We start from the raw sequence: 14,576 nt of genomic DNA on the forward strand, positions 1-14,576 counted from the left end.
AGGCATCCTTCCCTTCCATCACCAGCCTCACAGAGAATGGACATATCAGGAATGATCCAAGTCAAGGCAGGGGAGGAGTTGCAGTGGGATGGTGCAGATCTGCACCCTATCCTCCACTGATGTGAAGAGTCCCAACCTTTCCCATGCAGTAACTCTATTTTTCCCATGCAGCCCTCACATCCCCTGGAACAAAACCAGCAAGTATCTGCATCCAGTTTCTTCCATCCCTGGATTTGCTAGATTTAAGGTCTAGACCATTAAAGCAATTAGGTCTAGTTATCACAGAGAGTGTCCACACATACCTGCTGTCTGAGCACACTACACCTGTAAAAGGATGGTGCCAGGCAGTCCTGTGTGCTGGACCACTCTCAAAGTTGAGCCTTGGCTGTGGAGAGCTCTGCCAAATGGGATCACAAGTAAGAAAACAAGCATCAACCTGAGCACTTCAAATGGTCAGTCTCGACAAAGAGCTCATCAGAAGGACCTTACAGGGCTCTGTGCTAACACTAGTGCTATTCAACACACTTGTCATGATCTGGAGAGGAACGTGAACAGCAGATTAACAGTTTACTTGTTGCCCACAGTTATTCTGGAGAGACAATATAAAGCTGACTGCAAAGGGTTGCAAAAAATCTCCTGCCACTGAGTGGCTGGGCACTCACTGACAGATGAAATTCAGTGGCAGCAAATGCAAGGGAATTCCACGAGGAAGAAAACAGCCTGGCTGTACGGATACACTGAATGGCTCTAAGTCAGCTGCTGCCAGCAGAGAAAGAGATCTTGGATTCATTGCAGATAGCCTGCTGAAAAGACTCTCTCAAGGCTCTTTAGAGGTCAAAAAGCCAAACAGAAATGTTAAGAATGAGTACAGAAGAAACAAAGAACGTGATTACGCCTCTGTGTACTTCATGGTCTACTGAAAGTTTGAAAGTTGTGAGTGCTTCTGGTTACTCATTTGAAGAGCATAGAGAAACACTAGTGAGAATACAGAGGACATCGGCAATGATCAGAAGTAGTAGATAGTTTCTGGGCAAGCACAGATTGCTAATCTTGGAAAAGAGATGCCTGAAGGGGGAGTCACAAATGGTATGATGAGTATCAACAGAGAACTAACATTCATACAGACCCATATCACAAAAACTAATGGCACCTGATAAAATGGTTAGGCAACAGGTTTAAAACAAACAAGCTATGGACTTTTCCACGTAAGCATTAAGGAATAATGGAACTCATTGCCACAGACTGTTGGTGGAAGACAGTGCATGAATGGGTTGGGCACATCTATGTAGCATATTTCCTTTGATGACTGTTGAATGCAGCAGCACAGATGCTACCTTTGCATCAGAAGCGTCCTAAACAACAGGCTGATGGAAGGTGAGCAGGTGTACTATGATGTAGTTTGTTTCTCTGTTTCTTATACTTCTTTCCTTAATACCTGGTGCCTGCTAGAGAAGAGATACTGGTTCTTCAGTCTGGACTAGTAAAGGTCTTACATTTTAGTAAACCTTTTCTTAATTTTTTTTTTTTTTGCTACAGTAATTTCCCAAATTATTATCTGACAGCTGGTGAGATATTACAGGAGAAGTGGAAAGTGAACCAATGAGCTGGAGAAAACCACAAACTTCCGGATGGAGAGCTGACATCTCTTATGGACATTCCTAATGTTCTTTGCACTGGTGTTCTAGGCCATGCCATAAACAAGAAATAGAGACTTTTGAGTGAAAGTAAGCAAAGATTGTGGTCATGTTTTTAAAATGAGAAAAGCATTGGTTTTCCTATTAACTTTGCCAGGACAGTCCGTAGACATTTAGGAGGTAGAAGAGAGACATAGTCTTCCCTTACTGGATGAGCACTAAATATGTTCCAGCTGTCTGATCCAAACAGTTACACCTGTCCAAGGAGGAAATGCCAAGTTCCGTATCAGCAATGAAATTTGGGTTCTGCATATTTGCAACCACGAGTAGAACATTTGCAGAAATAACAGAATAAAATTTGTCCCCTGGGATGCCAATATTTTCAGCTTGAATAGATTCATTGCTTGGGGACAAATTTCAGTTGAGGAGAATAATTTTGCATGAATAAGCTGGAAGGAGGTATAAGCTGTCCACAGGCAATATTTGCAGAGGAAGATAACTAGCTACAAGTCTAGGACTGTGGGGTGCTGGTAAAAGAAACGTGTTGGTTGTGGCTTAGCACAGTTTCAACCAGCAAGCAGTCCTGGCCACAGTCTCTCTGGGGGCGTTTCACAATGTAAGATCCTGTCACAGCTCTGGGAGGGGGAGAATGTACTTTCTGCAAACAAAACTATGTTTTGGTTTATTTGGTGCTTTCCATTTCAAATGCCTCTATTGCTGATGTCTGCCATGTCATCTAATGATCAACCTCTACTCAAAGACTACAGCTTTTACGATGGTATGTGTCCTCAGCCATTTCATCTGTGGTTCTGTTTTTTTGTTTTTTTTTTTTTTTTTTCCTGTTCTGTTCTGGCCAATTTCTGACTCCACCTTCTCTGCTGGCCCACCCTCCTTGGTAGACAATGTTTTTCCATTTAATTTTATGAGACAAATGCAAGGCACTCTCATCCCCTCCCCCAGGCCTGGAGAAGAAAAACCCACATCTGGAGGCCATTCACAGCTGGAAGATCTCTTCTGACATTCCTTTCTTTGAAATCCAACCCATGCAACCTTCTGTCTAAATACTCTGTGCAGGCATAGCAGAAAGGGGCTTTGTGAGGGGAGTCCATGAAGAAGCCTGTGACCCCTACATCCTTTTGCAAGTGCCAGACTTCAAGATTACAGACTTTCTTCCCCACAAGGCAATTATTATTTGGGTTTGGGGCTCCCTAGTTTTGAGGTGTCCAAATACCCACTTTGAAAGCAATTCAAATGGGGGACTTTATTCTTCTGAGGTGTTAAACATACACACCAGCAGTTAAATGAATCTGTCTGAAACATTGTGTAGGTTCCAACATCCACAACTCATTTTGTTCAAAAGGTCCATCCAGTGGCCTGTGGCCTGCATTTTGTCTGTAGAGTAGTTCACCCAGGCTCCTAGTGACTTTTCCAACACCAAAGAATAAAACTTTATGTTTCTTGCATCCTCCTTGCCCACTTAGACTAAATTGCTGTAATCTGACCCCTGCTTGTCAGGAAGGTGGATAATTTGTAATTCCATTTTAAATACCTTCGAACAGAGACTTATTTGTTACCTCTGCATTTGCTTAGCCTGTGTATGCTTTCATCAATGACTGAATTACTGAGTGGTTTACAATGCTAGCAACCACACTCATCATTGTCATAAATGCCCCTGTCATGACTAATAGGACAAAGAACATTGAGCTGCTGGTCTGGTATTTTAGGCCTAGCACAGAGGAAGCAGGTGTGTCTTTTCCCTAGGAAAAAAACAAAACAAAACAAAACAAAACAAAACAAAAAAACCAAACCAAACCAAAACAAAACAAAAAAAAAAAAACAAAAAAACAAACAAACAAAAACAACAGTGAGAGGGGTGTCTTGTTTGTTTCCCAGTGGGATTCTGCCAGCTTTTATGTTCTGATAATGGCCAGCAGCTGCCTGCACCCCATAACACGTCCCTCCCCTGGGGGAGCTCACCGGTCTGGCTGCGCAATAGCCTCGGGTGTTTCATACTGTATTTGGCCTTTCGGATCAGAATGGGTCCAAGTACCTTAACTTTTGGCATGACACCAAGGTACTGTTGCACTCGTATTGTACGCCTGCTTGCCCAGAAACATCTACCTTGATGTTCTTTCTTGTATTGCAAATCTGAGCAGACTAGAGAGGCTATATTGTTCTATGTTAGCATAATTTTGGAACTGTTTGTGGCTGGCTGGTTGAAATTTTCTCTTAAAGTAAGAGAGCCTTATTCTGAGAAGAATAGATGTATGTGTATGTACATGGACCCAAGAAGTGGAGGGTTATAAAAGACCTGTATCCATTTTCTAGTTCTTAACCCCTGAAAGATTAAAGGCATCTATTCACCTTTTTGAAAGTTAATTATTGCAGGATACGATTTATGTTGTCCTGTTTTACTTCATACTACTACAGGCACTGTTCAGCTCATGTGTCTTAGCGGAGAGGGTAGTAATAAACGGCTGAACAAGAGTGACTTGAACCACAACACATTTTATAGGGACTCGACCAACCCAATTTAGCTTTCTAGGCTGCCTCGTATAATGTAATGTAATATAATGGTCTGCACATATCTGAGCCATATTCAGCCTACATTCTACCTCAGTTTGACTCACAAGTTGTAACTATTTTCCCAAGATGATTTCTGAGCGAACAGGGGTGAATAGCTCTGGAGAATAAGTGACTTTTTGTTCTTTTATCAAGCTAGAATTGTTCTTTGTGTACTACAATCACCAGAACATCTGGAATAGACAAGTATTTTGGAGAATATGGCTGCTTGTGCCTAGAGCTAAAGTGTCCCTAAGGCTTCACATGCCCAAAGGAATACCTTTGTAGCACTGGGATTAAATTTGCACTGGTATGAAAGAGAAGCACAGTGCTCAATACTCTTACTGACACTTATTCTAACAGTTTGAGGAAACAAACAACAGCATATTATTACTAATGATGATTACTGTTATCTGTTCCATGGCCATTCTGAGAAGCTATGGCCCCAATGTGCTCAGTGCTGGTCAGAAATATAATGAGCCATCACTGTCCTTAGAGGTTAATGTGATGCTGAAATACAATAGTGATGACTAATGTGGCCATCACAGAGATCTGGGTCCCTGTTTCATAGTGTAACAGTTGGCCTGAAAGGAAGACATTTTATTTTCATGTGCTCTTAAGTTTGGATACTTTGGGGAATATTTCTAGACATGCGATGCTGACCTTTCCACCTCAGCTATTCTGTTGCTGGTGACCACATGGTTGTCATCAAAAGCGATGAGACCTGGCTCTGGAGACAACCAGTCCTGTCACACCAGGATTGTAGGCTCTTCGTCTGTAGTGGGCAGCTGGAGATGGACACAGCTGCTTCTCCCACAGACTGCTTGGGAATTGTGGTTTCTTGTCACTTCTGAAAAATCTGGCTCTTGCTCCTAGCACTGCAAGCGTGTGCTTCCTTTTGACAGGGGGGTGAACCAGGGCAGGGCTGGGCTGGGACAGGCAGTTCTGAAAAGCTGGGCTTGCACACACAGTGATGAAACTTCATCTTGGAAGGATGGAGGCAAGTAGAATACGCTGCTTAAGGGAGAAGATCCAAAAGAAAAATAGCTGGAGTAATGGAAAGAGTTTGAGTGAAAGGAAATTTTCAGTTGAATATCAGGAAATCTTTGCTAGCAACTGACTTTTGTTGGTGTGTGGAATAGCTTCCCAAGGGAAACCCGGTAATGGAAGCCTAGCCTATCAGTTCTGGTCTCCAACACTGGACTGGACACAGAAGAACATGCTGTAGGCCAGGAAATGAACTTGCTTTGGCTGGGACAAAGAGTATGGGTGTGACCCTGCACCATAAAAAACCAATGTGAGTGTTGCCAGTGACCTCAGGGAACACAAGTTCCTTCTAAACAGTAATCCAGTGCTGATTTTCCATCTCTCTTCTGCTCTTGAAGGTGTTTCTTGTCAGTGCAGTGGTGGTGACAGTCACCAGGATATTCAAAACCATGCCTTTCCATTCAATTCTGCTGCTTGTTCCCTTCAGGTAGCTATTAAGGAACAGTGCAAGAATCTGTGAGACACACAGAGCATTAAGACGAGAAAGCCAGATCTACTTCTCATCAGCAGGGATGGGAGGGAGCACATCCATACCGTGCGTGAGGCCTGTAAAGCTGTTTATCTGATTAATTGAAACTCACCCCAGCCCTTGATCTGGCAGAGGCAGGGAAAGGGGAAGGAATAGATGTCTTTCTACCAGGCTTGGTCTTACTTCACTTGTTCCCTCTTCTCCCCTGGGACTCCTCTGCCCAGTAGTCCTTACAGCAGAGGCAGGTGACACTTTTTTGCTCTCCTGTGCTAATGACTGGTCCCAGTGGACATCTCTGTCTCTTGCCAGATGTATCTCCAAGAACCCATCCTCCTAGTGCTCTTTACAGTCCTTCCAAGCGTTCCCCAGTTATGCTAAGGTGTGTAGTGCTGGGGTGCACAGTGCAACATGAAAAGGGTGGAGGCAAATAACTATGGTTTTAAAAGTAAATAATTTAAGCAACAATAACCTCTCCACCCAGGTAATCACGGTGAACAAACATTCTGCATGTCAAAGGTGTTTCTGGAGATAAGGGTTAGCACAATAAGTCTCCTGCTTTCTTAGCTTTACTGCTCAGCACTTAATGCCATCTAGCTCTCCGCTGAAGGGAAAGTCTTGTCCCTCTAAGCAGTAGTGCCCCAGTAAAGGTTACCAGTCATTTTTGAAGGGGAAGTCTTTGTGCTGACAATAACCTTCCAGTGTGGCAGGTATGATGTTTTCCAAGGGGGCTGGATATAAGCCCTAAAACATTGCCCTTGATTCAGTGCAGTATTTGTCCAGGGCAAAAGACAAAAGGGACAGATAGAGAAAAAATCTTTCTGATGCCTGGGAGATTCAGCTTCATAGTTGCAAACTGCATTTTTGCTTGCAAAGCAGGCCGACGCTTTTATTTTCACTTTTTTCTTTGTTGAATTACCCATGCAATTACCACTTGCTGGAGAAAATCTGTATCCTCAGCTACCCAGCCAAGGAGAGCTCTACAAAAGAAGTCCTAGAGATTGATGCTGTAGGTTTGGCCTTGTGACCTTCCTGCTGTATATTGACAGGCCATTACCATGTTGTAATGGTTGCCTAGGAAGGTGGTGACAATTGTGCTGAGGCACAGTGACATCTGTGTCATACCAGAGGGCTGGTGAGGCTGAAACTCTGTAGTATTTGTTTTGCAACAGTGCAGTGCTTGCATCAGTGTATCCCCAAGTCATGAGTGCGGGCGTAGTGACAGGGCGACTGTCTACGTGCTCACCTAGCTTCCATCACCCAGTGCCCTGCAGTGGTTTGGTGTTAATGTCCCTGTGAACAGAAATGACCGAGCCTTGCTGTGCTCATAGAGATGACAGGTAGAGTGGCAGTTCTGTAGACCTGTACAGCTGAGCTTGGAACTGGGTTCACGAGCAATGCCTTACATACAAAACTATCCTGCCTTACATAGAAAAACATCTTTTGTAGTACAGTTATTTTTGCATTGTGACATAACGATCAAGACCTGACATGTAAGAGTCCGTGGGCTGTGATACAGAAACCTTCCTGTGGATGGCAGGGTTAGGGCCAAAGATAGCCAACACCACGTCTGTTGCATTGCTTGAAAGCTAATCAAAAGTACTTTCCAGGGGAGGATCCTGTTGTCAGCAAGTACTTCTAGTGGGGTTCCTACAGGGAAGAACTTTTAACCTGATGGTGCTGAACTTATTTATCAGGAAAATTTAATTGCTGGCATATTTGCATGTCACGTAAATAATAGTGGGGAGGGCAACAACAGCAAGGTCAGCTCTAATTGCACAGGCAGAGATGGGTCTCTGAGTGCATTTCAACAATGAAATGCCATGGCTGCCTTCTTGTAGCAAAGTGTGTACGTGGGATGTGCCAGGGAGATTGGAGGCACTACCCTGGAACACAGAGACACTATAGAGGGTATGGGCATCATGGTAAATAATTTTTAAGCTGAAAACCTCAACAGTTTAGGAAGGACATCATGCCTAAATGTATGAGTGGAATAGCAAGTGGGACAATTTCATTTTTTCAGTCCCACTAATCTCTGTGTCCAAGTGGAGCAGAAGAAGTATAACTTGGCACCCCTTAAACTCTTGTTCCCCTGAGAGCTCATGTCAGGGATCAGACTAATGTATTGTCCAGTTGGCCCACACCTGTGGGATTCTTGACCCTGTAAATGAGGTACACAGGTGAGGAAAGGAGGACTTGTGCCTTGTGCTATGCTCATAAGGGGAAGGGAAGCTTGGAAGGACCTGAAGTACAGGCATGGCTGGTGAGATCATATTGGAGAGTAGTCTTCTGTTTTCCTGTTTGTATTTTTCAAACGATGCTGAAAACTGGAAAGGACTCAAAATGTAGTTTATATAAGAGAAAGTTAAGAATTGACTTAATCACAGTCTACAAATACTTCACTTGGGAGAGAGATTTCTAATAGTAAACAACACTGGCAGAAAAGGTCTTGTCGAAATCTAGGTTACACCTACACTAGTAAATAAAGCGATCCAGGGCCAGTTCTCTGAACCTTCAGGCAAGCGGCACAGCATCCCTCTGAATGAAATTTCTTCTACCCCAAAGAAGGTAGTCTTGCCCAAATAACTTGTTGGGAGCAGTGCCCTGACCTGTGGTGTCAGACTCAGCCCTGCTGTTGTTAGGAGAGTACTAGCTGCCACAAGACAAAACCTGCCATGAAGCATGCTAACAGTTTAGAAATGCAGAAAATTTCCTGTCAGGGCTTGAGTGCATGGCCTGAACTGCTTAGGTTACTAATACAGAAGTCACCTCACTGGCTGGCAGTTGGAGGCCATCTAGAAACAGGGTGTGCACTACGAACTGTGCGGCTGGTTAGCCGGTGGGACAGTTTAGGGTCAGTAAGTTCCTTATCATTTGAAGTCCTTCAGTCCAGCTTGGATGTTATCCTAAAAAGATAGAAAAGTAAGAGAAACCATGGCCTTAGTGTGGTCAGGAGAAACCTGTGCTATGCACAGGGTCAGAACAGGTATCTGCAGTGTCCAGCAGATGCACTTGTATCCCTGATGGGTGTGATCACTACAAGGAAATCCTCTGTGAGAATATCCTAATGATTGGAAAGAGACTCATTCTCCATCATCACTGCTAGAAATCCTAAGCTCTTCGGAAAGCAGTTGATTAAATCTCTCTGCCTCCAGGATAGGAGATGGAAGCGGCACTCCCTGTGCTCCCTGCTGCTCTATTCTGTGGGAAGTCTCAGTGCCTACACATAACCTAGTAGCTGAGAGGGGCTGTGGGGGTTCAGAAAAAGAGAGAGAAGCTTTTTGGGGGTGGACACAGACATTCCAAGCCATGGCCATTTTCCAAGCAGTGATGGAATAAACTGGCTGAGATCCTGCAGACATCAAATCACTTTCCCTGGATGCACATTTTGGTTATGTGCTAGCGAGCCGGGTATCTGAGTCAGGGCCCCAGTGAAAGCCTGGGAGTGAGGAGGTGGGGAAAGAATAGTACAGGAATCTTCCCTTCAGGAAACAGAGTAAAGAAGGCCAGATTGGAGGTATGGCTCCCCTGACATCCCTGCCTCCACTCACCATGATACATCCCCAAGACAGAAATTGGTGCTGTCTGGGACACCTTGTGCCTTACTACACTTGATCTGCAACTGACAGGTCTTTTCTTTAGCAACGACAAAAAGACTTTAGTAGGTCTTCTGTCCTAGAGGTTCTCAAAGCCTCTTGAGAACCACATCTGAGTTTTTAAAAGAACAGTCTCCAAATCCTCAGTGCAGAGGTTAAACCAGCAGTAAAAATGGTTATGAAGAGTAGTGGGGAGGTTCAATCACTCTATATTTTAATTTTCAATTAATAATTATTAAATGCATTTTAATCTATGAAGAAAGGGGAACAGCAGATCTGCTCCAGCAAAGCTGTGAAGCACACATTCAAGGTCTGTAACAGACTGTGGGTGGAAAGAAACACCAGTAAATTCCAGAATGGTTTTGTTGAGAAACTTAGCAATATTGCACTTCAAATATCTCTGTCGTCCCAAACCTGGAGCATGATGATTGCAGAGGGAGGTGTTATCCTGACTGCTGTGTTAACCCAAACCAGGAGGTGTTCCAAGTCTGGAATAGTAAAACATGTGATACAGTAGGACAGACTTTCCTAGGACTGACTGAGGATTGGTCAATACAGGTTGGACTTCAGGTGCCCATAGCAGAGCCCTAGGGCATCCTTAGAATTGCAACACAGACGGATTTACCAGGAGTGGTAAAGGGCTGCAGCACAGGCCAGTGACCTGCTTTGAGTCTCACGAGAAGGGAGCGGCTGACCTGTGTCTGCATCCAGTCATGAACTGAAATGCTAGGGATTTTGAAAGTCAGGATTGCAGTGCATTTGTAAAACTGTGTGTGAGGCTTCAGGACTGATGGGAGTAATTAAGGATGTTTGTTGTGATCAGCACTAGATTAATGAAGGAGTGAAAGACCAACTCTGCAATCTTTGTTTTAATCCAACCCTCTAAAAGCTGATTTCAAACCAAAGCAAAACAGAAAATTCTTGCTTTAAAAGGAAGGAGGATGGGAGAGAAGCTTCTAATCGAATATTCTGCTAACTCAAAAATCCTTTTGTGAAAACTAGCAGGGGAGAGTCATTCAGAAAGCTAGAGCTGAGCATTCCCACTTCTTGCCCAGTGCTGAAGACTGATCATGAGTGACTGCAGCAAGCTTAAGTAGGGTCATGGCTCGCTCAAAGCCACCCTCTTTGCCATTGGCCTAACCCCTAATCCTCACCCACAGTGTCCTCAGCGTAGCTCACCTGCACATGCATCAGCCCGATGGGAGCAGCCCCTCCAACCTGTGTTCCCTCCTATTTTCTCCAGCCAGTCTTTCTAGTTTCACAGCCTCTGCAAGGCTGCAGGCTGCTTTTATTTTTCTGTCATCCAGGAAACACACCCACCTCTCTCTCTCCAGCCCCATCTTCTGCCTCGCTCAGAGATTCTGTAACTTGTGTGAAGGAATTTCAAGCAATGCAAACTACAGCCAATTTCAAAAAAAAAAAAAAAAGAAAATCATAGAAATTAGAGATGGGAAAATCTTGCTGGCTCATCCAGTCCATCTTCTCACATTCTAGCCCAGCCCAGTTCCTGCACGATTCTTGCCTACAGTACATTTTCCAATGCATTATCCAGTCTGGTTGTGTATGATTTAAGCAATGGGCATCATTTACTTCCCATGAGAGACTGTTCCACAGTCAACTACTTTTTGCTGTTTGGAAGAGGTTTCTGAAGTTTTCTTTCCATTCTGCCTGACCTAATTTCTCTAAGCTCTGCCCATTATAACACACTAGCCAAATGTTCTCCTTCCTTCACGCTCACCCTGTTCAGGTGATGGCAAATAATTCTTGTTCAGTCAAGCTGTTTAGCCACGACGCTTAATACTTAGTTGTAAAGCTCAGCAATTATAATCCATGACTACCTGAGAAAGATTAATGTTGAGACTAGCATGTTAATGGGTGTGCAGAACATAGAAGACATTGCTAGTAGCATTGCCTCTTTATTATAATAGTCACTTGACACATCTCATCACAAGGTTTGGCTTCGGTTGCTTTTGCCTTTGCCAGACTTGGAGCCAACATCTTCTAGCTCACGTCTGCTTCAGCTGTTTTATTGGGTTCTTTTTGGTTTTGTTTTTAATTTCAGTCAAAACCACTTAGCTGTTTCTGAGAACAAGGCTGGCAGGGGAATATTCTGTTTTATCCACATTTAAAAAAAAATCTTGATGACTTTTTCTTTTGAAAAAACACCCTCTGAGCAATGTCTTACTTTAAAATAAATCACAATTTTTCTGTCAGGAGCACGCCTTTTGCCATCTATGACAAAATCCCCCCTGAATTTGGCTAAATAATGATCCTTTGAGTAATTGCAGCTTGAGCCTGCTCAGAAAAAAATAATGGGGGCCAAAAGGACATTTGTTTGTTTGGTTGTTTTGGTTTTTTTTTTTTTTTTTTTTTTAACTGGGGGCCTGATGAAAATAATAGCACATGATTTAAGGCCCAGGTTACAGAGCACTTGCACAAAGGGCCCTGGCTATGGCTGCAGGGTCACCTAGCTCTGTCCTCCCCTGCCCCAGAATGGTGTCACCACCCTTGGACTCCTCCTGCCCACGCTTGGGGCCACCCTGGGGAAGTGATATCCCTGCCCTGTGTGTGGGCCCGGGGTTGCTCAGGCAAGCAGAAACCTGGCTGCAAGGAAACAGGGCAGTACAGAGAGAGAAGGAGGAGCGAGAAAACAAAAAAAAAAAAAAAAAAAAAACAAGGAAAAACCAAACCAAACCAAAACAACAACAACAACAAAAAAAACCAGCAGAAGAGCGGGAGACGCCCAAGTTCTCTGCCGGCTGTCTCCAAAATATTTCTTGCTTCCGTTTCCACCAGCGGGGCCCTCCCTTCCCCCAGGACATGTGGGGAAGCCTGGGCACCCCAGCTCCCCAGCCATGGCACACACACGTGCTGCATCTGCTCTGTGCTCATGGAGGCGACTCGTCCCGCTCCTGGCACCGCCTGCTCCCTCCAGGCCTCCAAGGGGGCCCAAACTTGTGTCACTGCTTCCCTGTCCTGACTTGTCCCCTCCCTGGTGCACAGGCAGCCTCGCTGTGCTGCCCTGCAGTGTGCAAGGGCACGGGAGGCATGAGCACTGGGGATGGAGCTTGTCAGCAGGACTGTCTGTGAAGCCACAGCTCCAAAATGCTGTGAAGGAATGGAAAGGGATTTGAAATCCTCATTAAATCTCGGAAAAAAGGAGATGCCCTCAGTCCTGGATAGTTACCGGTACATTAAAAAAAAAAAAATTAAAAGGAGGAATTATAATATCTAGCACTGTTGCTTTTGGAAGTACCCAGTGTAACATAACCCCACTGCTCAGCACTGTAAAGAAAGCTGGTTTTATTATTCCCTTTAGACCAGGATATTAGACCTTGACTCCTCTGACCTGTGCTTGCTACCATCTCTGCTCCATCAGGGAAGCCAGCCTGAGAAAGTCACTTGTGCCTTCTGGCCACCCTGGTTGCGTACTTCTTGTCATGCTGCCTTTTTATTCATGAATCCTTCCCCTCCCAGTTTTCTCTCCCCCTTTTTTTTTTCTTGCCAAAGCAAAGAGTTTTTAATAGCTAAGGAACGAAAACACCTCCCACGCCTCACCTCAAAAAAGCTAACTCTCTGTCTTACTCACTCTTTTTGATTTCCAAACCTCTCCTGCTAGCTTAGAGTCTTCCTTTGAAGCACTGCTTCCTCAAATACTAGCGCGTGAGTATACCTTTAGTAAACCGTTTAGTTCCAATGGCCTCAAGGGGACAATCCATCTGAGTAAATAATTCAGATGTGGGATGGAGACCATGGCATTTAGCAGAAATGGAATAATTTTCTGTTGTATATTGTGATTTGGTATGAATCAAGATATTACAAGGGAGTATACTGACTTCAATCTAGGATGGAGTGGTATCTTCCTTGCAGAAAAATTTAACAGTAGGCTTGAAGGTCCTCAGGGTGCCTAGGTCATATTGATGCAGGTGGATTGACTAGATAATCTTTGGAGGCTTCCTCTAGCTCGGCTTACTCTGATTCACCATAGTGAAATGGAGGAAAAGATAACTTGAAGCAAAGAACAACTGCTCTGACTTACTCATTTCCATACATGAAATCAAAGTGCAGTGTGGTTCAACTGTACTGTTTCAAATTGGTTTTGCTTTAAAACTGATATTAAACATTTCTTTGACTCCAAGATCACTTGCATGTGTGATGTACTCTTTGCACAGATTAATTTTAGATCCTCGAGTTTTGTCATTACCAAAACAGAGTGTCTCTTTCCCTACGACTTTTTGCTGATTCCAACATCTACAAGGATCAGCTGTGCTGTAAATTTATGTCTGTGAGAAAGACTATGAAGACCCAACATTATAGTTTATGGAAATAAGAACTATTTTTGAACTATCAGTCCAGCCATGGCAATGTGGAGTTCAGCACAGGTTACTCTACTCTGCTTCTGGACTGAGGTTTGTACCCTGCATTGTGTTCCATATTGCTGGAGAGAAATTGCTAGCAACACCCAATTAAAACAAGCATTGAATGTTTACTCCCCATCACTGCCACTGCTTTGACTGCAGTGTAAACGCACCATTAATGACTTGGCTGATGGGAGGGGAAAATTACTTGTCAGAGCCAAGTACTGAGCCAGGAATTTAGGCCATCAGCCAGCTTGTTAGATCACACTGTGTACCTCTAATGAAATGCATTGATTTGTGACTCTTATAATAACATTTTTAGGAAATAATTTCATTGGCTATTTATTTGTGTGTTGGAGCATTCTGATGAGGTTGGAAAACTAAAGCAGGCACTGTGCTTAGAAATCAAGAGCAAAATTTTAAGGATGAGGTTAATTAACCATTGGAATAACTTTTCTAAGTATACAATGGGTTTTCCGTCATATTCTGTTGTGTAGTTGATACTAGTTCATTGCATAAAATATGTGCTATAGTTCCAGCAGGAGCTCTGTGTATCACTAGAAATGATGGTTCTTTGGGTTCTGTTACACCTGAGATGAGCCTGTGTTGTTGTAATGGTCCCTTTTGACAATAAAAAAATCCATGAGCCTGTGACAGCCATTGAGTTTGGGTGTTTGTGATTCTGTGGAGTAACAGACTGAGATCCCATAAGTGGTAGATTTAAAACTGGCAACAGTTTTCATAAAGGGGACTACCAAATTACAAAGACGCATTCTGCAGAAGTGGATGCCCTGCCAATCCTGTGGCTGATATAATGTACCGTGATGAATTAGCGAGCTCAGAAAGAATTAACCCACCAATAAAATGACAGACTTGGTACATTTCAAAGCATCTGGTCAGATCTCATGGAATT

The sequence above is a fragment of the Tyto alba genome, unplaced genomic scaffold (assembly GCF_018691265.1).
Source record: "Tyto alba isolate M040663 unplaced genomic scaffold, T.alba_DEE_v4.0 Super-Scaffold_2, whole genome shotgun sequence".
NCBI classification, from domain to species: domain Eukaryota; kingdom Metazoa; phylum Chordata; class Aves; order Strigiformes; family Tytonidae; genus Tyto; species Tyto alba.